Consider the following 26518-nt stretch of genomic DNA (forward strand, 5'->3'; position numbering starts at 1 on the left):
CCCACGGATAGAACAGCTTCCTTTGTTTCTGCGAGGGAAAGAGAAATTTGAGGAAAGCGCCTGGTTGCGTTATGCTCGCCCACCGCGGAAGAATCCGAAGACGTGTGCTAACGAGGGTGTAGTCACTGATGAATGAATTCAGGATGCTTCCTTGAAAGTGAACTTGACTTTTCCCATTCTTTATTTCTAATCAATCCCCGGTTCTCTACCCGAATCACATTGATCAATCGCTAGAATGTAATATTTAAGTTGATGAGCAAATTGGCTTCAGTGAAAATGTTCGAAGACAGGAAAATCCAAATACGGAATCTAAACAGGATAAAATTCAGATCTTTAAAACAGATTTTTCGTTTGAATTGGCAATCGTCGACATGGAGGAGAATAGATAAAAACTATCCAAGGAATAGGTTAAGAGTTGCTAGCAGTGGCGTAGCCAGGAATTTTGTTAAAGAGGGGGGTTCAAAAACAGAGGGGAAAATATTTGAAAAACAGGATACTAAGTAGAGGGTTTTAAACTTAATTTAGCACTTTTCAAAGCTGGAACAACTTCATTTTTCAATATTAGGTTTTATTTTGTGATGCAAAGTAAGTATTATTTTATATTTCGCGGGTGGGGAGGGTTCGAACACCTCCCCTCGCCACTAGTTTGCTAGCCTTTGACGGGTAACAATCTATTCTTTAGCTTCTCGCTGTCCCTACCAAATCAAATGGAAAACCGTTAGCAGAGATATTTATTTCTGCACTGAATGGTTGAGGCCTTATTTTTGTAGAAATCCATTATAAGGTTAGGAAAAAATAACATCTTTTCTTTTCTACAAACACTTTTATACTGTCGTCAACTAGTTTCAATACACTGGTATCATTCTCAAGGCTATTCAATGTGTATCGAAATCTGGTTGACGACAGACATAAGTGTGTTTGTAGAAAAGCGAAGTTGTTATTTTTTCCTTACTTCATATTTATTTCTAACTTCATAGGCACTCGGATATACCTCTCTTAAGAAAGTTTCGTCAAATAGAAAAGAAAGATAACGGAGGTGACTCGAGTGAACAAAATATGAATTATGAAATGATTGAACTGTTCTCTTGGTTCGGGGTGTCATCTGAATGATTGATTTTTAACTTCCGCCTCAAATGCTTCACAGACTAAAATACATTGTTTTATGACTTAAGTAGAGCACTCGAAGGATGTATATAATTTACAGCGCTATTTGCAGTGCTGTAAATTGCTCGATAGATTCTCTTTTAAATTAGCAAAATAATGATACTCAATCAAATAGGCCTTAATGCCTTCGCTTTTCCCTTTTCACTTCCACCTCCGGCGGTACAGTACCGTATCATCACTGGCAGCGTTATGAACTACGTTTTACGTCTGACCGAACATGCATTCACACTACGATTTTTGCTTAGGGTAGTACGCAAGATTGTAGCCACGATTGTAATGAGAACGGAGCATAGGACTTTACAAGTCATAAAAATAGTTTCAGGCTCGATTTTGTGGAAGTTCGATATATCCATGATAAAAGAACACAAATGGTAATTACCATACTTTCAATTCAAAACTTAACAACCGACCTTGGTTTCAACACATTGTGTCTCTGTGTGTTTGGCCCTGAAAACGACACAATGTGTCGAAACCATGGTCGATTGTTAAGTTTTGAATTTAAAGTGTGGAAATTACCATTTGTGTTCTTATATCGTGGATTTACCAAGTCAGTTTTTAAGGAGGAAGCTGAGGGGAGAAAGGTGAAGGAATCGGGGAATAAGTAAGATATGCGCTATTAATTAAGGGGTTTTCAGAGGGAATATGCAATGCTTCATGAGGTGGCAGAGGAGACTGTTTTAGGCGCTTTTGGTTCATAGATATTATTTATTATTATTATTTCGTCTTATTTTCTCAAGCGAATTTAGGACATTGTTGTCCTCTCTTCCAATTAACTTGATGGACAATCACAAACATCCATGCCCTGGATGGTGATCAATCCACCCAGGCGGGATTCGAACCCGTGACCTCTAGGTTAGCAGCCGGGGACTTTACCCCGACGCCACCGAGGCCGGCTAAATATTGGGTTGCCAGTCCTTAGTTACTGAGCTATGGTAACGCAAATATTTTTTTGATGCATTTTGCAGTTACCAATAAAATGGATTTTCCTGAGCCTTTCCGACATTTGATTTAATACCCTGCATTTTTAAGGAAATTAAATGATTTAGGTCGGACGAAAATGTGCTATTATAATTAAGTGACACAATTGATAGAAAAATGGGTGAGATCATGCAATAGTATTGTTGATACTTGCTCAAGGCTATAAGTTCAGTTAAGCACAACGATTATATGCAATGAAAAAATTCGGGAGAGAAAGGTTGGTCTAAGACGGTCGAAATAAATGTTGGTAATGCCGATTGGTGCTATTGTGGACATCAACGGGAGAAATCAGATTGTGATGCAATCAAAAACTGTTGAGAAGACTTAAATTCAGTCATGGCGTTCAAGAATCGCAACTTCAGTAGAAGAAGATTGTTTTATGATTTTTTTACCTTCCTAAAAACACACACTTTGTAAATTCCTTCAAAAAATAAGAAACATTTTTAGTTGAAATGATTTGAACGTGGATATAAACGGAAGGAATTAGATTTTAATGCAGTAAAAAACAAAGTGACGAATTTTTTAATTCAGTCAGGTCATTAATGAATTGCACTTTCAGGAGAAGAAGATTATATTGCTATTTCTAACTTTTCAAAAACATCAATTTTGTAACTTTCGTGGAATTATTCTTCCAAAATTCAAATTTTTTCCCGTTTCTTAAACATGATTAGTCAAGTATTGTTTATTGTTCTTCCGAATCACGTATCGATACCTCCACTACACTAGCACTCAACAATCGCCCACCAAATAAAATCCATTCATCTAGTGCTGTTAGGGCTACTAGATGAGTGGATTTGATTCGGTGGGCTACTGTTGAGCGTTTGTACATATTGTGGTATGTTCTACGCTTCTCTATTCTAGTTCTCAGTTTTCCACCGCTTATTCCACGTACACTTTTTCACGCAAACAACTGGATCATGGTTAAATGGAAGCATTGAATCACTCCAATTTTATTCGGAGGAATTTATGGCACGTGATTCCCACGGTTGAAATGTTTTGTCAGTAATCTCTAGCACAATGAGGTTCGATCACTACTCTAGCAACTTTACTACTTAAATAACGGTGGAAGTGGTAGATATGGAAGTTATGTACCTTTTAAATTCACTGTATACTTTTTTGGAAAATTATTTTCTTATAAATAATTTTTTTGCTTCATTTTTATTTTCTATTTTTTGTGGTGAATCATGCAATCGATTAAACCAGAGCTCTTAAAGAAATTTCCGAGAAAACTTTTATAACTAACGCCATATAATGAGAACGTTTTAAACTATTTTTCCACTTGGAAATTTAGTCCATTGGTCGGAGCAAAATGGAACAAAATTTCAAATGCCTGACAATTTAATACAATTTTTCATCGGAAAAAAATAAGCGTGCAACATTCCAATCCAATCCGAGAATGGAATGCATATTTAAAACCAAATACAAGATTCAATCGATGAAACAGATCAACGGACGAATTACTTTAAGAAAAAGCGTGTAATACAAAGAGCGTAGAAGACGAGACGCTTGCATCCTCTCCAAAGGACGGCAATATAAGACCGCGTACCACGCTCGGGAGTCCACTTGACGTCACGTCTCAATCGGCGCCGCTGCACTATGACTTGCCTGGAACGTATCAGCGTCATGATTACAATAATCCATTCGAAATGGCGAGGGAATGAAAGGGCGGGGAGAAGGAATTTGGAGCGGTCGGCACGAAGGCTTTTTCGCAAACACTCGCTTCGCTTGTTGATTGCCTCCAATAAATTAATCGCGAAGCACATTCACTCCCTCTCCACTCAGAATAAATTCCTCGCCACGGCCGAATCGTGGCTTATCCGTCGCGATAAACTCCGCTCGCAAAAGGAAACATTCTGGATTCGAGGTCGAAGTCACCACGACTCGGATTTCATATTCTTACTGATCTCTCACCAACGCTGAACTGGAAACAATTGAAATGCTAGTCGCTATGCGCCGCGCACGGGAGCCTGGTCCGGGCGCTCTTAATATGTCCAACTTCCATGTATTTTAAATGGGAAGATGGGAAAAATTTGACTGATACAATAGCGCGTTTTGAGGTGAGAAAACTCTCGTTTGGGATCCAAAGGATTCCACGTGATGTAGGCTTTTTCGTAGCATCTTATGAATTTTTTCCCACCTTCCTTTTACCTGTATTATCAGCTGTCCACTTTTTCACATGCCTATATCATTGACCGCGATGCGAGCCTAGATATCCCGAATACGCGAATTGACTTCAGTGCGGTTCCGGGCATCCAAGTTCATTTCCGGCCATTCAGTTCTGGGCATATAAGGAATCGTATTACCAAATCTGAGTATAAAGTCTTCCATTTCCAAACCTTATCCGAAAGGTATAAGCGGAGTGACGAGTTTCTTGATTTTCTTAGGTTTATTAAGACGATAGGACATTCAAGTTGATCAATTTTTATAATACTTAATCAGAAACAAGATGGAGAACGTCCTTCTTAAAGTAATACATCGATCAACTACTTCAACAATGCGTTAACAAGAAAAGATGAACACAACGAAAAAAAAAAACAAATAAACAAAATACAAACGATTACATTGCACTCAAAGTAAGAGAAATTGCTCTGCACAACAGAGTTTCTAATATGCACGAATTTCCGTGAATCTAAACGGAGCGCGTTTATTGAGGTAGTGTGAGTGCGTGTCAAACGTATTCGAATTCCGGTATTCGATCATCCAGGTGGTATTCGAATACCCAGGCAGATTTGTGAATAGCCATGCAGGTTCCCGAGTTCTCTGATAGGAACATGACAACTCAGCCAGATACATGAATACCCATGCGAATACCTCCCGAATGATACTTAAAGATATCGCAAGTACTATCTACATAATTTTTATTTCATTAAAATTTATGATTCTCTTCACTTCGCTCTTTTGTGACTCACTCACTCGGTGTTTCAACCCAAAGATCGTGGGATCGTGGATGGGTGGAGGCAGGCATCGTCCGATACTGAGCTGTAGGTGTGAGGATTTTCGCACTTACAGGGTGACGCAGCAGGTAAAAATGGAAAAGAAGATGACCCAAAACTCTTTAGCCGTTTTTTTTTCCGTTGCAAATTTTGGCACATGATGCGTATTGAACACACAAAGATACTTATATTGAGTGAAATAGGACATGAGATAAATGGAATCCAAAAAAATTGATAAACAATGCGGCTCACATGCATTTCTAGGGAAATCTTAGATTTTTAAACCGGAAGGGAAGTTCGAAGATACAACTAACTACATTAGTTCTGCAAGAAAACTGATAAATAAGGGAGAAGTAACGTTAAGGATATTTGAAATATCGCTGTGTGGTATTGAAAAATGATTTATCGAAAAAAGATTTATCAAGCAATCGATTTTTTATCTTAACGAAAAGCTCAAATTTTCAACGAAAAAAATCGCAAACAAAAAGATCGATTAATCGAAAAAAAATCGACGGTTCGTTTGAAAAACAGTTTTTACATAATCATATTTTAATTATTTCGAAAAAAAATGTAAATATACATTTGAGGGTTAGAATTAAATTTACTTAGAATACACGCTTGAATTATTGGTTGTAAAAGTTACAAATGCACGCAGATTAAAGTTTTTGGATCGCCACTTGGAAAAATTCGGCTTCAATAAAATTTTTGAGTAAGATCAACTGATTGAGATGTTATTTTGATGACGCAATTTCAATTTTACTGGCCTTAGATGAAAATCTTTCACGGATGGCGTTACCATAAGCCAGTAGTGACGCTGCTAAGATCAAAGGAAATGGTCAAGGTTGGAATTGAAAATTCGAGTTTGGATCGGAACTCGAAGATCAATTTGGCTCGATATCAATTTCCGCAATCTTTGGCTATTAAATCTCAACTTCCGATTTTAATCAAAATCGGTTTTTTCATCACTGCTGGCGTGGAACATTGCTTTGGTGGTGTATCTTGTGTATGAGCTACAACCTACTAAGTAGGCCACCTTATTGTTTAAACTCTGTACTATTGCCAACGCTACGATGTTGGTTACGTAGAAACGCTATCACAGGAATTTCAATAGCAATGTTATTTTGAATGAATGCTGGTAGCACGCCCCGCAAGCGACCTCCTTTAATGTTGGTAGCATATGTGTGACCCTAATATATTATGGGAATTTTCCTGCTCGGTAGTAGAAAGTTTCAGAAAACGTTGGATTTGAACAGTATCTTTGTCTTTCTTCCCTTGAATTGTCCAGTTGACCACATGTTTCACACTTGTCCGCACGCGGCTCAAGCAGGTTCTCCATCTTACGCTCAAATATAAGGCATTTCCATGGTCACTTTCAATTGCATGGGACAAGAGGAAAACCAGTCTTGTGGGGGTTTGTGGCCATTGATAGGTGGAGAATGTGAGGTTCATTAACACTGACTGGCCTCTATTGAGAGGACTCCCTTTCGCTTGCTTGGGGGCGTTCGTCTACATCTACATTCTACCCCGCAAGCCGCCTGAAAAGGCGTGTGGCAGGGGGTGTTAGGACTCCAACCTTTTACATATAAAAAGTAAATGCTCAAAAAATTACGAAAAAGTCCTAAAGTTCGGAGAAAAAACGGATTTCCATACTTAGCTGTTCAGCAAAAAACTATCTCTTAATTTATCACTGCTGTCGAACCTGGAATTATTTGGGGGGGTTCTGCCCCCCCAGGCCTCTCGGAAAAAAAACCTGCGGCCTTTTATGGTCACTCTATCATTTCTTACAATTTTCATCCGCCGTTTGTTCCTTAAGGATCGGTTTTCCGGTGATATCTAACCAACTTAAATGGAATATTCAGACTTCCAAACAGTTTTTAGCTTCCAGGCTTTCTGACTGTTACAAGTTGTGGAATAATGGCTGCCATAATGACTTTGGAGCCATTCCAAAGCTTCTCCGCGATGTTCAAATTCCTCATTGCCATCGAGGTTCTGACTCCCAAAATCCCCCTAAAAGCAGAGACATGGAGGCAGTTTCCAACACTGCAAATGATAGCAAATATAATTTTCATTTCGAAAATTCGCATTTCGAAAAATTTTCCTGGGGTTTCAGACGATTTTAGATTATATTAATATTTATTGTTTCTATTAACTGACTAATTCAATTGAATGAATCAGTCAGCGGTCGTGATTGGGCTCTAAAGCAAATAGATACAAAGATACAGTAAGTTTGATCTGTACCTTATTATTCCTTGCACCGTAATTAATTTCACATGGTCGCCATTGAATCGGCGAGTAGAATAGAAAGGAAGATAAAACACTGCAGGGATAATAGATAAGTTAGGGTGTACTTACGCAGAAACTCAAAGGTTTAATCTATGACAAGGTAATTAGGGCATGTGATGAGATTGCCTTATGCAGTCAGATTCTTTCTTATTCTATTGCTGATAATAACTGGATAAATAATAAGTGGAAATGCGCTCATAAAATTAGAAGAAAAATTCAATGTCTGATGCAATAAATAGAAATACTCGTCAACGTAATTAAATCATCACAGTAACGTCATTAAAAAAGAACACTGATTTGGTATTCCTCACTTTTTTCGGTAAATATATATTAATCACGGTTAGCCGTTAACCATACAGTGGATATTTGTCAATGAAATTAAAGAATTCTGGTGATTAAAATTGGAAGCAATTTTTTCTTTGAGGGTTTCTATGTAACCTTTGGTAGTAAGTGGTTACTTCTCGTGAGATATCGCGTCCTTATTGCTATGCTCTTAGACACACTGGAGAAGATCCAGGATTGGTAGTCTTGATTATAACGGCTAACCGATGAAACAATAGTATAATTGTAAGTATATTATTTAATCTAAAAGTTTGAATCAATGCGGTATAAGTGCTTATTACTTGCTCAACATCTTAATTTTACATAGTAAAACCGGCATCTATTATTTTACGGGGCTTAAATGTAATCCTTGTATTGCTGCTTGTCGAGAAATATCACGCCATCAATGTTATAAACATAGCGACTCGGAGAACATCATCTTACAGCTCCACTGTATTTCCAGGTCGAACTGAAGCGATAAATTGAGAGAGATATTTTGCCGAACGAATACATACGGGAATTCGTTTTTCCCCCATAACCATAAAGGTCTAGTGATAGTCGTAGTTTTGGTATTTATATGCAGAGGGCTGGCGTACTAACACCCCATACTGCACGCTAGTTTACTTTTTAGACGGCTTCCGGGGTAGTATGTAGACGTAAAGTTAGAATAACATAGTAGATCCAGGTCGTCCCGTCCTCTCATTTTTCCTTTGTATTGTGACACGTAATATTGCAGGACGAATTGCTGACGAGATAGGAGCGGAAACGGTCGCATTGCATGATGGGTACGTTCCTTCAAAGTAAGTTCCACGTAGGTTTCGTTGCCAACCCTTCTTCCCTTCATGTTGGTAAATACAAGTATTTTATGCACGACTTCACACACACAGAGATACGCAAGCACCCGAGGGTATAGGGTGAGGGCAAAGCCTTTATTTGTGGGGAGGGGAGCGACATTTGACGGCACCCCTGCGACTCTTGTACGGTTCACTTCCTCCTCTTCTTCGGGTGCGCGTGGCGATGCTGGGTCCGACGAATACGAATGCGAAAGAAGAAGAACGCAAGGGGAGAAAGAATGGTTCTTAGCTCGGAGTAAATATAAACTTCTTTTCTCTTGTAATCTTGTCTCTTGTGTAATACTTCAAAACCTGCCGAGCGAACGGCAGGATTCAGGATTCGGAATATTGCTTAGGACGCGATTTTCGTGCTACACTAAGATTTTCGCTATTGAGGTACGTAAGCAGTCTGTGCAGTGGCCCTGAAAGCCAAAGGTCCGTGGTTAGATTCCCTATTCTCGGTATAATTACCATGGGACTTGCCTGGATAGCGCAGTTTACTACGCAGTGGTAAGGAAAGCCAAAGGTCTGTGGTTCCATTCCCGGTAGGGGGAAAATAAATATCATGGCAGTGCATATGTCCTTGTCTCTTAGGCATTGTTGCTGTTTATATGTTACACTTCTTACTTATATCCATTATTATTACGTAGCTGTTAACACCAATAAATGCTCAATCGATACCTAAAATATTTTTTTCAGTCATCAAAATATTAGCCAATCGATAACAAATAAAACGTTACCGTTCTAATGGTCATTAAAGTTTACTAAATCTTAGTCTATCTCGGATATACCTCCTAGCACCTTCTCAATTTATCACTCACGATCAGTGAACGCGCATGCGCACTGGCTCATTCGTAAGTGGCGACGGGCATTCTGGATGCATTACTAAGTCCCTCAACCTTAGCGCAAATAATCAAATATCTGTCATGTATAAAGTAAACTACGCGTATATTTAATGTATTTTTCTTGCTTTCGTAGGCTGGAATTTAATTTATCATGCAATGAACAATTGAACATTAATTTAAATCGTCTTACAAGATGGTAATAAATATTAAGGCATCCTCAGAATCATTTGATACGCCAAAAAATTAAAGCAATGACAGATGGCTTTCGTAATCGAACCCGTAGCGTGTTAACTGGTGTTAACGCTTCTTACAAGCTTTCAGCCTACTTCTGGTAGTACCGCGCAATTGTCCTTGCTAAATAAGTACGCTTGGGAGCCAGGTGCGAAACTAAGTATGTAATTGAAAGATGCGATTTACAGTAAAAATTTGTATTCATATACATATCAATTTTTTAACGAGCCTATGCTTCGACGGGGCATGTCATAACCATATGGTGATATTATGTAATTAATATATTTAATATCTATAGTCTCAGGCTTAGCTTTGAGGAAGTTCACTCTAACAAATGAAAGAACAAACTATGTATTTATCCACCATTATTCTCTCGGTATTTAAACTAGTTTCGACGCAGCGGCGTCATCATCAGCTACAAAGGTTACAAGAATAAAATATGTCCATATATACCTCCTTCCTCCCCCACTGAAATAACATCATTTTTAAGATACATAAGGACGTATTTTATGCTTGTAACTAGTGAAGAGTTTGATCTGGAATGTAGCTCTCTACGGTGCATAAACGTGGACATTGAGGAAAGAAGACGAGAGAAGATTGGAGGCATTCGAGATGTGGGTATGGAGAAGAATGGAGAGGTTAAATGGACGGAGAGGAAAAGGAACGACGTAGTGCTGGATATGGTTGGCGAGAAGAGGCAGCTTTTAGATGATGTACGGAAGAGACAGAATGTATGGATGGAGAGAATACTTAACGGGTAGGGGGTATTGAAAATGGTGTTAGAGGGTAGAATGTTAGGGAAACGAGGGAGTGGAAGGAAGAGAATAGGATTTTTAGATAGATTGAAAGGGAGTAGGCTTTACAGTGAATTGAAGAAGGCAGCACTATAAGTAAAGGGAGGCTCCCAAATCGCTTCTTTAGTTCTCCATGGAAACCTACTTTAATCGGTAGAATACTATAATAAAAAAAAACTTTGTGCCTGATGATGACGCCGCTACGTCGAAACTAGTTGTACCTTGAGAATAAATTGGTGGATAAATACATAGTTTGTTCTTTCATTTGTTAATATATTTTTGTGGAATCAAAAAGTTTTACTTTTAATTACATTGAGTTTATTTGTTAATTCGATTCCCGAGACAGCGAAGTATTGACTGAAAGATGATCATGTCATCGGAAGGTGAAATATCTAAGAGAATATATGAGTAGTATGGGGGATGGACTGCCCTACCCCCCACGATAGGAATAAAATGGCGAGCTTTCCTGGATACGAGTGTGGGCGAAGAGTGTGGGAGTGAGAATGACTCATTCTGCCGGAGCCATCTTCAAGGTTTCTCTGCCTTAAAGCGAGGATGGACCATCGTTGCAAGCGGTGAGGGAAGGGTTTATTCTTTCATTAATCGCGATTGACATTCAACAGGCACGCCCGCATGTCTCGGCACCATTCAACGCCTGTCAGAGATCGCTTTGACCCTCGGTAATTAACTCATTCATCCCCGCACAATAAGCGGTATAAAAAAGTATATTTTTAGCTGCGCCCAGCAGCGTTATGACTCGAAATATCATAAAGTTAAGTACTCCTTCATGGAGAGAAGATTAAATAAAAAACTTTATGGGAAAATTTCAAGCCAACCCAGGGAAGCAATAAAAAGCAAAAGAGAGAAGAAGATAAAGTCGAAAAAGAAGCGTCAGCATAGGAAAATAAGGAGAATATTTCTTAATAATTTTATCATTTACTTTATGGAACAGATATTTCCTTCGGTGACGTAGCGTACAATCAGGCATTGAATGAGATCATAATCCTTTGGATTGCGATTTTTTTATGATTTGGCAACAACGCACAGTGCGGCTCATGGAAAAACTCATAACGGCCCAAACTGTCAACTAACCGTGGAACACTCTATGGAAACATTATAGTGGTTTTAGTAAAGGCTATGCTATAATAGAATATAGAAGATAAAATATAATCTAACTATTTTACAAACGTTTGCTATCTTCATTAAGCTGAATAGATGTTATCATACGACATAGTATATGTAGTTCGGGAAAGAGGAAGGGAAATAGCTCTAAAGAGGTCCCATCACAACCGCTCAACCCGCCACATTTTTTCTTTGCTTTTGCGACAAATAACATTGCTTTAAACTTTTGGTACTAGTTGATATTTTCAGGTGACACAAAAGGGAAGCTCTTCTCAAGAAGAAGGACACCTTCTTGAATCTCAGACTAAAAAGAATCTGAGAAAATGAAACGTTAAAATTTCAAAGTTATAGATACGTATGTACATACGTATATTGTTGCGATAAAAGGGATAACGTTTCCATTATGTTATGCGAAATAGAAGGGGATTTGGAAATAAGTGAAGAATAACAAGTAAGTGACTATTCTCGCAAAAACTTCGTGGAATGGGAAATAATTGAAAGAAAAGATTCTATCAAAAGGATTCAGATTTATGGGAAAAACAGAACAAAATTCAATGATTAATTTACACTTACAATGAATAGTTGAGGCGTTTGCATATTTAAGGTAGAAAATTATTTATTATTAAGGTATAAATATTTATCATAACTAGCATAATACAGTAAAATTAAATTTCCTGAAAGCAACATTTTTAATTTCCTAACTTATTTTTGTCTTTCTTTGGGTGTTTCCTCTGGGTGCTTCGCGAAAAGTTATGTAATTGGGCAAGTTTTAGGCGATATTGTACTGTATTTTTCTAGGACGCTCGCCGAATCCTCGGGGTTTTCCCTGAGGTTTTTTTTTTAACTGGAAACCAAATTCCTAGTTATTCCAGGTTTTCATGGTTTCCTATGTTGGCGCAAACCCTCTTAGGCAACTAATTGACACTGTCTAGGCGGAGTGTGGTAAGGTGGCTGCGCATGTACATGTATGGTAAAATGTGGAAGGGGGTTGGAATAAGAGATTAAAGTAAGTGGAGGAGGTAATGATTGTGTGGAAGGTTACAGGGATGGTGATTGTGGCTAAAAGGAAAAATTAAAGAAAGAAAATGTGAGGTTGAGTTCCTTATGAGGTTGCGCTTGTGTGTAGGTGTGAGAGCAGTGGGTGAAGGACATTCTCTGGTGACTAGCAGGGTCAAACGTTAATACACTCCAATGAGGAGGAGGAACGCCGTTTTTAAGAATAGGGAAATGGGTAGAAAACATATGGTATATAAGAGTAATATTTTGAAAGTTTACACCTATAAAATATTCTAAAAATACAACTTATAGCCTTTGTCCACAGTATGTTATAAATTATGTAATAAAAATTACTAAAATGGTTGCTAAAACACTAGTTTTCTGCAAATTTGACTAACACTCCTATTAAGATGATGGTTATAGTATAAATAGCGTTTATTGTCCTCATTGTTGTGAGTACAAACGAAAGAAGCAATGCAGAACTGACAAGTTAAATATGAAACATAGTTTTTCTTATAATTACAGCAGTAATAAATGCCACTGGATATTGGAAAATATGCCAATATTGAAAAACATGAAACAGAAAACGAACATGATTTTACTACATTAGCGGTGACAAAATTTAGTTGAGTATAATTGTATGCAGTAGGTTTCTATCTATTTCTAATACGTAGCAGTACCAGAATTTTGTTCTCTTTGAATTTTCCTCCAGTTTGGCGAACATGGCACATGTAAATAGCCCTCGCAGTCGAGTTAATACACTCCAATTTGCTCTCGTTAAGTGCGATGAATACGACAGCGTTAATAATATTTGTTTCAATAACTAATTCAGCTTCAACATTGTGCACAACTGCTCCATGCATTAGTAATTACGGGGAAACATTTACGCCATTCAGACAGAATTCGGGCCGTGAGAGATGAGAAACCGCTTGCACATTTTCGCCTTCGCCGACAAAATGAAAAACCAAGATTCGTTTTCCAAAAGTCTTTCCTACAGGAAAGCCGTTGGCACCAGTGGTAAACTCCGAACAACTTACATTTCCCACCGTAACTTTGATTGTATCTGCTCTCTCGGGAGAAAATCAACGTGCTTCGATACGCTAGTTGAGAAAAAGATGAAATGCTTCGACGGTTACCACACCTTTTCACGATTCACAATTTACCTTTAACGTGGCGAGGAAGCAGAGGGTATTACATGTATATAATCCACTTCTGCAGCATTATTACGAGTCAGCAATAAAATTTGAGGCCGACCTTGTATGAATAAAAATGTAAAACTAAGGTTCCTGCGATTTTAATTGGAGTCAATATCACGTAACACTATCATACCAATGCTAACCTTATTGTCAGACAACCAAAAGTTACCCAGTGAAATTTAACGTGAAGACAAAAAATGATTTATGCGATGTCGAAAATATTACTTGCAGTTATTTAGGGTGCATAGGTCATGGGCCAGCCAGCATGTAAATATAATATATAGGCATACGTTTTCCCTTTTAAAGCACTTAGATATGTTTGATGAAAATAATAATATGCCACATGTTGGTACCGTCTTCTCATTTGGATAGTACTAACTTTATTTCGTTAACTTTTCCTGTACTCTTTATTGGCTGGATTCTATTGAAATGGTGTGTTCTTTAGGAGTAAGTAGCGCCTAAGTAGAGCTTAAGTTTTAAATTAATTAAAATGAAATCGGATAAATAGTTTAAGAGTTGCAATTATTTTATTAAAACTCGACCTTAGTCATCTTAGAATGGCCACCGTTACTACTAGATATCACTTAGAGATGATCAAAATGATGTTTTTGCAAACGTGACAAACATGTCTAAATATGGCTTAAATGAAAATTGGTGAGCCCAAATTATATAGGTTTCTTAAATATTTCCGCCTGGCCGATTCAGGAATTGACGGAAAATTTTCACTACTTATAAAATGACTCAACTCATTCACCAGAGAAAAATATCCTACCTTATTCTGCTCACACAACTATAGTATTTTATTTCTTCTCTTATCTTGCCGTATCCATCACAAATCATATATTTTGGGATTTCCCTGTTATTTCCCGTCATTATGTAGCTTCAACCACTCCCTCTATGCATTCCAAAAGTTCTTTCTCCTTTCCAAACATTTCAGAGTCCCTTCTTTCGTTTTTCTCCCATCCACCACACCTTTATTTTCGAATAATCCAAGTACCAATTATTTGATACCAATGCGGATCATAATTTCTCCACGGTCCCGATTTTCACCCCAAATTATGCTGGACGCTTTAATTAGGCCGGTATACTTCCATTCCCTAGCATTCAAGTGATAAGATCTCCGTAGGGCGCTGAGTTAGCAGCACGATTTATTTTCGAAAGGAACCTTATTTGGGTTTGATCTACAAGTTGTCAATTTCCACGATTCTTTCAATGACCTCGCCTATCTTAAGATCTAGTAGACATTTCCACTATATTATTTCCATTACAATGGATGTCAAGTTTTCAGCGAAAGGTATTTTTCTGACTCAGAGTACTTATTAAGTACTCCAAATCTGCCTTTATCGGTTAAATACTTCAGTATTAATCATAATCGTAATTTGACCTGATGTTTCCGCTGTGTTTCTTCATAAGAGTCTCGCCTTCCGGGCGTTCCTCCGCGTATCAGAGCCCACCTTAGATCCAACCAATCAGAACCAACCTCTGATCCCCAAAGTCCCTGTATAATACGGCCAAATTTATGCATCGCTACTTCTGACCGGAAGACGCCGGCAGGATGGCAGGAGAAACTGTCGTCACCTATGGACAACTCAACGCGGAGGAACTCCCAGAAGTCAAGACTCTTATAATTATAATTCTAAAACAAAAAGGGCTAGTTGCTGAATGGTTTAAAATATATTTAGCATGGTACTTATGGTCGTTGCTTTACTTCCTAGCAGTTTAAATGTGTCTCCATAACATCTTTCGGATACTCTTATCTAAACAAAACTCTAATCTAAACGCTTCGTTTATAGTGAAAACGTAGGAAATCACACGGATAGTACTCCCTTATGAAGTCGTATAACCAATTGCGTAACGAATTCATTTGGCCGCTCCGAAATAATCGCGACACCCACGCGTTTTCCCGAGGAATCAAACCAAGACGGATTGGAATCACTGGAGAACGCGCTCTTAACTGTGAGAAGGGAACCGTCTCCGCGTAAGAAACAAGAGAAAGGCAAAAGCATTGTTGTGCGTCAGGGATGGGAATGGGAGGGGTGTGACTTTCACATTCACCGCCAAACTTTTTCCAACAAAAAAAAAAGCGATTCGCAATAAAATTCCGAGGCGTCGGCAGCAAAGACACCGGTTCCGGGGATTTTGGAGGAAAGGGAAAATATAAAAAGAGGTCCCAGTGCGTCCTATAGTGGCTTGATTTATTCCGCCACTTAGCGCGATTTTTGGGGTGCTCTCATAAAATTAAAAAGGTATTTTTTTTACATGTCTTGATAAGTAAGTTAAATTTATTAACGCATGCGAAATATAACTTCATAATTCCCAATATTTTTGTTGCTAGAGAGCTTCAAAGTTCGCAAAAATTACCAAATTCTTTCGCGCTAGAAACGCCCTGTGACGTCAGAATGCGAGTAAGCAGACTCGCTCCATGGTAATAACAAAACAGTAACGACGATAACAAACATCTACGATGATACTGATTCATAACGTGAAGGGTGTGTGGAAAACAGATGTGAATAGTTTAAAAGTTTTTACGGTACTTGTATTACGCAATGGTTGACTCCGACTACGTAAAGACGCATTATGGAAATATTTTGAAGGTAGATTAATTTAGTAATTTTCTAATACTGTGGAAATTGCCGTAGATAAGGATGATGAAAAAGTAACAAGCGCTATTTGTCAAGACTGTGCTGCATCTTCCAGTATGCATACATTCTTTAAACCTGTCAATTATTCAGGATAAATATTTCACAAGGCTGATTTTGAAATTAACATACAAAAAATAAATTGTACAGAGAGATATATAGGTTTTCTTAAACTGGGACAAATAGTATACTCTCTACTGGCACCACATAAACGTATTGCTTACTGGACTCTGACGTCAGCCAACATGGCGATGGGTCGTTTGGAGCGCAAGATTCAAAGACAATTTTCAAATTGGAATTTTACGAATAATACGCAGGTTAGAGAAGAACTGCTTTCACTGTAATTTTCAGCACGAAGGATATTTTTTTATCGCATAATCATCCATTTTCAGTGGAATACCCCATTGGTAGTATGTCTGCATTGCACAAAGCTAGCCAAGGGGAGTGCATAGAGGAGTCCCAATTCCATCCCATAAGAGGCTGATTTCTGTAGTCATTTGGATAGTATTATAATCGTTTTTAAAACTGTCCGCGGCGCGGTGATGAGTGCACGCGATCCACTTTTCTTCAATATTTTGCATTATAATGTTTGTTATTGCGAGGAATAGTAATAAAAAGTTATGAATTTTATAGATCACATCATCAAATATTTTAATTTACATCAACCATCATAACCTTTAACCATTAAACATTAATTAACTTTTAACCATTAATAGATGGCGATGGATGGCGATACTTGGTGACAGGAAACATAATAAAAGATGCACTGTTGTATGTTTCACAGAAATTTACTCAACCGACCCAGGTTTCGACATTACACGATGTCATTTTCAAACAATTCTAAGATGGTTAACCATTTCCATCAATTTTCTAATTACACCTTATTTACTCGTGAAACTTAGAGCACTTTGTCCGTCAGCGACGCGATAAGCGACTTTTGTAAACCCACTTAATTTCGCGGTGGATGACGACACATTTAGAGTCCCACTTGAGGGTCCTCTTTTGCAATGATCGTGGAGCTAGTGATGGAAAAATCGATTTCGATTTAATTCGAAAATCGACTTGTAATAGTCAAAGATCAAGGTAATCAAGATCGAACCATCGCCTTTGAGTTTCGATCCAAACTCGATTTTTTCAATGTCGATATTGACCTCTTCGTTTGATCTCAGCAGCGCGTAGTAGTCATCTATGCTGAGCGCACGCCAAGAGCACGGGAGGGAGTATGATAACATCATCTGTCCCAAAAGAAAGACTTTTCACTTATCATTATCGTTCGTCAACAGTACAGAGATTTTTCTCCTCTCCATTCTTCTAAGCCCGGTAAAATTGAAAAGGCAAGCCCTCAGTCATCAAGAAAACATCTCATTTAGTTGACCTTTCTTAAAATGTTATTGAAGCCGAACAGTTCCTAGTTGTGATCTTAAAACTTAATTGTGAATGAATTTTTACATTTTGGTTAACAATCTTTCAAGCATGTATTCTATTCTATATAAACAAGTTTTTATGCAAACTGTAATTATTTCAAAAAAGATTAGATTTTTTCTTTTCATCGATCCTTTGGCTGAAATCGATTATTGTTGTAAAGTCGAGTTTTTCATTTCGATTAAAAATCGATATCTCGGGAAATATAATTTTGCGGACGTTTTTCCATCACTAAGCGAAACGATTCATTTACTCTCAATGTTTTGCAATGAAGCATTTGAATTCATTAAGAATATGATTGAACATTAGGGCGGATCGGAAAAATCAATTTTTTTTTTCAAATCCATCTGGCCCAATGAAGAAAAGTTGTGGGTCTGATAAAAAATAAGGCCTTAAAAATTTGAGACGTTTAGGTGAACCCCTGACCCTCGCTCAAATGCAATTTAGGGGAGGAGGGTGAATAATCAAAAAAATAATATTTTATAGTCATTCCCTATAGATTTTTTCGAGTTACTGTCCTTTTAGGGGAAAGATTTCGTGCATTTTGGCGTGTCTGCAACAGTCATATGAAGAGTCATCTGATAGCGTGGAAGGGTAGGAGGTAGCGCTCCACAGTTAGACGTATTACCTGATTACCACCAGAAAATAACCATGTATTTCACCATAATAATGAGATTTGAAAATTGAAATAACAAGTCATGAAAGGATTAGGAAATTCTCAGTGAAGACAAATTATCTCCCATCTGGAAAACTTCATTTAGAATGTGAGTACATATAGAATATTAAAACATGTTAAATGAATGTATAATGATGTAAAATATTTCATATAGTTCATCTATTAAATAGGCAATTGACTGGTACATTGCCTATTTCATATAGGAATTCATTTACCCTCAATGTTTTGCATTGAAGCATTTGAATTCATTAAGAATATGATTGAAAATTAGGGTGGATCGGAAAAATCAATTTTTTTTCAAATCCATCTGGCCCAGTGAAGAAAAATTGTGGAATATATATCGAATATAATCGATAATATATCGAATGAAAAATCGAGGAATTATTTAAAATGGCTTTCCATACGCATGGATACGGCAAAAGCTTCACGGCATCACTTTCGTCACCTTGGAGAAAAAAGTAATAAGTAGTCGGCAAAGAGGCTTCACGCATATTACGACGGAAGGAATGATTTCGCAATTCCATGGAAAAAACAGTGTTTGCAGCACGGCATTAATGGCGTTCAGAGATCGTAAAGGATAAGTCCTTTCACCTCACCCAATAACGTGCGACTCTGTTGATTTATAAAATGCAATAAAAACCTGATTAAAAACTTAGATTCTCTTAAAACAGTGGGGATATTTGTTTTTACTGAAAGAGTACAAAATTACTATTAAATATTTAAAAAACACTCAACTTGCAATTCCAACCGCTTAAAACGTTCAGAAAACCCAAAAAATATATAAAATGACTGAACAAAATCGCGAATTAATCTAAAGCTTTGTTAAAAAAAAGCTTGGTGTAGCTTGGCATATTATTAGCTAGATCAATGCATGAGTTCGGTGCTCCTCCTTCAATCAGAGGAAAAACAGCCCATCAATCCAAAAAACTATATTAGAGGCCTTGCGATAGTTTTATGGTATCTAGATAGAAAAATCTATATTCCTTCCTCCTGTTAAATTTCTAGATAGATTTGAGCATGTCTTAATTAGTTGTCTGTTAACAAAGAAATTAAGTGAAGTTAGGACGCGTTCAATTTTTGCAAAGCAACACTCACTTTTGAAGTTATCAATTCCATAGTAAGGCCTAGTCAAATCACGTTAATCCATAAAAAACAAAGCTGAACCGGGGTTAAAACGGTAAGCCGGGTACCTGCGCCAAAATCAAATATCTAGGTCAAATTTTATGAATGAAAAACTCACCTAAAGGATCCTTTTCCAGATTTTCCATTCAAGAACCTGAGAAGATCAAAAGATACCATTTATTAGTACACACACTCAGAGATTATTTTTTTAAGATCACTGGGCTAAATATTGATATTGAAAAATCACCATGGAGAACCAAGCAAAGCAAAGGTTGAGTAAATAAATAAATATGGGTAAATAGGCGCAGGGCCAAAGCATAAAGGGGGAATTCCATTGAGGCTAGCTTGGAAGAGGTATGACAAACGCGACGATTTCGAAACATCCGGAACAACGTTAAACAGCATTCAGTGAAAGATGTAGAAAACTTTGCGTAGCTATTACCGCAGCGATTGAGATAACACTACATATTGAGTGGGAGCGCTTTATGGCTTGTGACGAAGCGTGCGAGGGTCGCCTAACGAACCTCTTTCAGTCGGATACGGTTGGTGAAAGCGACGAAACACAAGTCGTTTTTATTAAAATTTAAAATTAATCCCTTCTAATTTTACTTATTCGAATGTTTTCCTTAAAAAGTTAGGATTTCAGTGTCATGTCTCCTGGAAATGATTAGAAAATTCTTTCTTCTATACATGCTCCTACTGAGATATTTACCAAGGTTTGCGAAATCTGTCAACTACTACCAGAATGTATAAAACTTTACAAAAAAATAATTCATTAGTAAAAATCTCAAATATAATGATTAAAATAAAACTTGGACTCATAACCGTAATAAATTTTGTGTAATTAGCGTATGATTTACCATGAATTGGCGTAAGAAAGATAACCCTGGACCGGGAATCGAACCTAGGACCTATGCTAATATTAACTGGAAACGCAAGCCAAAGTTTGACGCAAGCTAAATCACGTAAGTAAATTACATACATGTAGCGCTGCGGTCGCCTACAATACCTAAAATAAATAATAATGAATAAATTGATTGCTTTAATTAATGGTGGTTGAATTACCCACGCTCTCTGCACAGTAATGTTGCATCATGATAGAAATATCTATTTTTATGAACACATGCAAAGGTATTTTTTTCAAACCGCGAAGTTACGATCCGTTGGAATGATACCTGTCGGTTTCTTTTGAAGTTACGCCGTGGTCAACACTGACCTCGGCAATCGGCCGTTTTGAGTGCCTCGTCTACACTTTATCCGGTACTATATAGGTCCCTTATGCTCCGAATAAACTGTGAACAGATTTATTGACTTGACGTGACGCAAGAGGTGATTTTTGAGCATGTGCGAATTCTCTGGCGCATCAAAGTCACGACTGGCATTCACGTTGACGCAACGGCCGAGTGACTAGTCGGCAGTGATCGACCCCGGGGGACCAATTCGCGGCGTTTATTCAATCACGGTAAAGTTCCCACGAAATTCGGGGTTCACGGATTCGTGACACGAAGATGCTCCGCGGGAGGTAACGACGGCGCGCGAAGAAGCGTGACGGCCGCGTTGCGAAACGTCGACACGCCGCGGCACGTTCGTGATGCCGGAATGGAGGCGTGATCGTCGTGAGCGCCATTCGAAGTGCCGTGGCCGCCGGCGTAAAGAACATCTCCGCTTCAACTTCAAATATGGCGCCTACACTCCCCACGCATTCCATCAAATGCAGTGCAAACCTCACACAAGGTCATATTTGTTATATGCCCTTTTCCGATCGACTGTTACAATGTTATATTACAATATCATTGTTAATTATGAGATTATATTTATACTTGTATTTATCATATTTACATATTTTATCATTGTTTACATAACCCAATATAAAAACTTAAGCGCTGTTTTTGTTTTTATATATATAATAAATAAGTAAATTCAATCAAGGGCGGTCTAGGGTGATTTTGGGCCCTCGACTATGGTGCCTTACACGGTAAACCGAGGGTTCCTGTGGGAAATTTTATGAAATTGTGTCCCGAAAATGGAATCCTCCTGAGGCTCTTAAAAACTAGATAAAAGTAAAAACATAGCAATTTCGTAAGAAAAACATACCATGAAAAATGAGAATTTCACAGCACATAAATAATTAAATATTTAATTATGGTTCTATTTGGTTGTCCCCCTATTCACTCGTGTTACGTTGACCTTGATTAAACATTCACAATATAAGTGGTTCATAACAAATAAATATATTAATTTATAAATAAAATATATGTAAGACGTATGTAAAACCCCTGAAACGAAATATATTTGCGTAATTTAGGCGAAGTCAGTGTAGTGGTTTTCGTTTTGCTTTGCTGGTACCATGCGATGTTGTCAGTTTCAGGCAGTTTTTCGCATACATCTTCCTTATTTCATCATGAACTTACACTCTCCCGATCATATTTAGATTCGACACAAAATATTGCTTCAAATCAATGCCGTCTTAACAACATCTTGTGACAAACATCTGCTTTAGCTCGAAAAAGAACGTACTTTTCTATAATAGTCCATGTTTAACTACCCTAATTTTACCGTAAATTATCTCAAAAATAGATGGAAATGGCAGATGGGAATCCCATTATCTTTGGATCATTGAAAGTGGGCCTTTCGAAGAATATATGACCAAAGTTTCATCAAATTCTTGTTACTTTACTGAGGCACTCTATCTTAATGCAGTCCAAAAAGAGCACTAAGGCTAATGTAAATGACTCGCAATGGCAATGAAAAAAATTACCAAATAGTGAAGAAAGGTAGACAACATTGAATAACAAAACAATATTCAACAATGCTAAAGAAAGCAAACAACGATTACCGCATTTATGTCCAGTGCTCACCTTAAGAAGAAGGCATTAATGCCTGGGAGATCGTGGCTGAGCATGATTTGGAGAGCAAGTATCATGCAGCTTTTATCATAAAATGCGTAATGGAGGACTAACAAAGGCTGTGATCTTTCAGAGTTAAGACAAACATCTTTTCAGTTAACCACAAGGACTTAATTCCTGGAATTATATTAGAGGAAATGGAGAATCTAGAGCCAAAAATGTTTCGGGTTTCGTGATTCAGTATTTGATGCTAGCAAAAAAATAGCGAGACAAAAGTCCGTGAAATCAAATGCTGCATTTCTCCTTTTCGTTCCGTGGTGGGCAGTCGCAGAGCAGAGAAACGGAATTAACAGACGGCTTTCCTTTCGCCGTATATCACGACTTCCATTCTGGAAGTCACGATGAATTCAAGGATGACATGATTACTGTTTCCTTGAAGACAGAACAGTATTATTCTGGTCATGCTCAAATCCGCTAGCAAGCTTTTAATTAACAGAGCTTATTTTACCGAAAGATGACGCAGCAGACAGACGATTCGTTTTCCAGTGATACGTTTGTTCATCTTCATCATCGTTAGTGGTCGGCAATCCTAAGATTGGTTCGACACAACTCTCCACTCAATTATCTTTACAGCCATACTTTTCAGACCTACGTCTTTATTCTCTTACACATCACTCCCTACCTGCTCTATATATTTTATGCGAGGTATAATTTTCCCATTTTTGTCATCCACTTTAACCACGAAGATTTTCTTCATCAGGCCCTTATGCCTCAAGGTTTGACCGGTTAAGTTATTTCGCCCTTTTATGAAGTTTTTTTAAAGGTTTTTCTCTCTCCTACTAATCTTAGGGATTCCTCTTTGCTCCCTCGACCGAAGGTACTATTTGCAAAAATTAAAAATGACAATCTTATTCTTAGTTCCCTTTTCGATCTTTTCGAGCCTTGAAGTTGAGTGGTGCGCCGGGAGCTGAATGCGTCGATGATTGTCGCACCACGACTGATGGTGCACTCATAGTAGCAGATCCACATACGATCGCCCACCTCTTCCAGGAAGCGAGCGGAAGTTCAGACGCGGCAATTCGGAGAACGCCCAACCTTAAAACAAGGCTTTGTCGTAGATTTTCCGAAGAAATCGCTACGCAGGGCTCAAGAATAGGGCAATGGAGGTCGTTTATTGTGAAGAATTCAAAGTAAATATTAACAAGAGATAGCAGACTTTTGCACATGTGACCAAGATTGAAATGGCAAAATCCCATATCACATGATGGGTCTGATTGACTAACTGCCACGATGGCTCTTGTTAGCATGGAAATCATTCCGATCGGGAGTTTTGTTTCCATTAAATTTAATGCTTGCGAAAAAGAAAAATAATAGGATTATGAGGAGAACTATTCAAAAGCATTTGCGAACATTCTCCAACCTTAGGCTTGTAATAGGACGAATTTTCCAGTTTTCAGAAAGTAAATTTCGTAATTGTAAGCTCAACTGATTCAGGCGCGATATAGTGGAAGTTCGACGTATTTAATGAAAGACGGTTGCAATTTTCCACAATAATTTAAAGCGATCGACGCGTTTTGGCTCTCAGTACCATCATCTTGGAACAATGTAATTGTACCCGAATCATATTAGTTACATGAAAATGCCGCTACCGCTGGCTGAAATAGCTGATAATTTTACAGGTCACAAACAAAGTTTGCTACTTAATTTGAATCTTGGAAAGTAATATAAAAAATAATGTGAATACGTATAGGGTCTTCAGAGTTGAAGTTAAATATCATGCGGATTAACTGGTCAAAGTGAATGAATTTGTGTGTCACAGTTATTGGGTTACAAAGAGCCATAACTGAGCCAATCTCCCGTGAATGAAGCGTGACGGTCACGCAAGAGTCATTGAGCGTATCCATATCGGACAAGTCACCTCTCATAAATAAATTATGAATGAAACGGCCCGTTGTGCTACAATGGCAACAAGTGACGGATGGATAAGGCATGTTTTCGTAGGAGGGTTCTTTTAAGCAAAGATTGCGGTAGCGGTTTAGCAGAGCTCAATGAGATTTCACTCTTAAGAAGCACGAACAATATTGACCGAATTCTGTAAAATAGAGAGAAAATATATACAATATTTTGTTCTTGACAAAAATAAAAAGTTTGAAACCGATATTATTGAAGGATCAAAACTTTCAACAATGGAAATTTGGCATTATCAACCGCTCATTCCGTGGTTCAACTCTAGGATAGATTTGGGTAGGTGAGGTTAGAGATCACCTCACAACAGCCCTCGAACGCGTGAATTACGCATTCATCAGTCAAGTTATTCAACTATTTGGGCAGCAGATAAAATGCTATAGGACACGGCTGTAAGCTTACCGCGAACAGAATTGCAAAAGCTAAGAAGGCGTTCCATCATGAGAAAGAGATAGTGAGGGAATCGCTATGTGAGATTATTAAGAAAAAGTTATGGAATAATCTGATTTGGATTCTAGCGCCTCTCGAAGAGGAAACATGGACACTGGGTAAATAGGAAGAGAAAAAACTTTAGGCTTTCGAGTTGTTGGTGAGGATGAGAATAGATTTGGTGAACTAAACGAAGAGCAAGAGGAATGGCGAAGTGCTAGAAATGGTGGGCGAGGAAAAGATAGAACAGATACGGAGGAGACAGACGGTTCAAATGCACCAAGAATGCAAGCTCTCCATTCCTCCCTCCTAACCGCTAACTTTTTTATTGCGACATATTTATTCTCTTTTACTTCCTTTACAACCTGCCCTGATGTTACTCATTCGGGGCTGTCCTTTGCCCTTCTTTACTTCTACCTTCATTCTACGATTGATTTCATCCGGCCACCATGCCTCATAATGTGGCCAACTAAGGTATAAAATCGTTTTAGGCTTAATTTTTTTGAGCGTGGAGGAGATTTAAAAAACCGTGTTGTAATTCTGAATTCAATGATCTTTAGCAATCATTTCACCAGCTTGGCCATTCCGCAACAGTATTTTATTTAAGTTTACTTTAAGACCATGCAAAACTGAAGATTCAACGGGAGCGAGTACTAAGCGGGGAAGGGATATTAAAAACCATACTAGAGAGTGAAGAATATCAGGTATACGGGCTCAGTTATACAGATCTACGGAAGGGCTTTGAAGTATCTCCTGACGGAATGAAAGGGATAAGAAGAATATTTGGTGAGGGAAGACAGGCTGGCAAAATACTCCACGCCATCATCATCACCAAGAGTCAAACGTAGTTCTCCATTCCTCTCTCCTAACCGCTAACCTTTTCATCTCGACGTATTTCTTCTCTTTTACTTTCCTGATGTTACTCATTCGGGGCTGTCCTTTGCCCTTCTTTACTTCTACGTTCCTTCTACGATTGATTTCATCCGGCCACCATGCCTCATAATGTGGCCAACTAAGGTATAAAATCGTTTTAGGCTTAATTTTTTGGAAGCTCGATATATCCATGATAAAAAAACACAAATGGTAGTTTCCACACTTTTAATTCAAAAACTCAACAAACGACCATGATTTCCACACATTGCATCATCTTCAAGGTCCTTGTTGAAACCACGGTCGGTTGTTGAGTTTTGAATTAAAAGTTACCATTGCATAAAAGTTACCACGGAAACTACCTTTTGTGTTCTTTTATCATGGATTTAACGTGGCCAACTAATTGTGTCCCGACTTATCCTTAAGGGGTTTAGAAGAGTTCTTTATTCCGCCATTCTCCTTAGCACTTCCTTGTCACTTATTCAGCCGATCCATTTTATCTTTATCGTTCTTTTGTCGCGCCTCATATTGAATGCTTTCACTCCAGACTTCTCTGCTGCTGTCAACGTTCAAGCCTCGCTTCCATAGAGAAAAATTCTCCATATTTGCCATCTGATGAATTTTGTCTTTACTTCAATGCTAGTACTTCATGCCAACGTACTTAAATTGGCAGAATATCTTGAAAAATAATTATAGTTGTTTTAACTTGTTCCCCTGGGTGTTGAGAAAGTCTTCGTTTAAATCTCTAAAAGATTTTGTCGGATTTGACCGCGAACTATTTGGGCTGTTGCCCACCAATTTATCCTCCAGCAAATCACTCGAAAGTTTCAGCTGCTAATCACTTATTATTTTC

General features: G+C 38.0%; 1 protein-coding gene across 3 annotated transcripts in view; it reads left to right on the forward strand.

Annotated features, from left to right (window-relative positions):
• The window catches only part of LOC124162110 (proteoglycan 4), a 673012-nt gene that overhangs the window by 43827 nt on the left and 602667 nt on the right, over positions 1-26518 (forward strand). The window lies entirely within an intron of this gene.

This window comes from Ischnura elegans, chromosome 7 (assembly GCF_921293095.1).
Source record: "Ischnura elegans chromosome 7, ioIscEleg1.1, whole genome shotgun sequence".
Classification (NCBI taxonomy): Eukaryota; Metazoa; Arthropoda; class Insecta; order Odonata; family Coenagrionidae; genus Ischnura; species Ischnura elegans.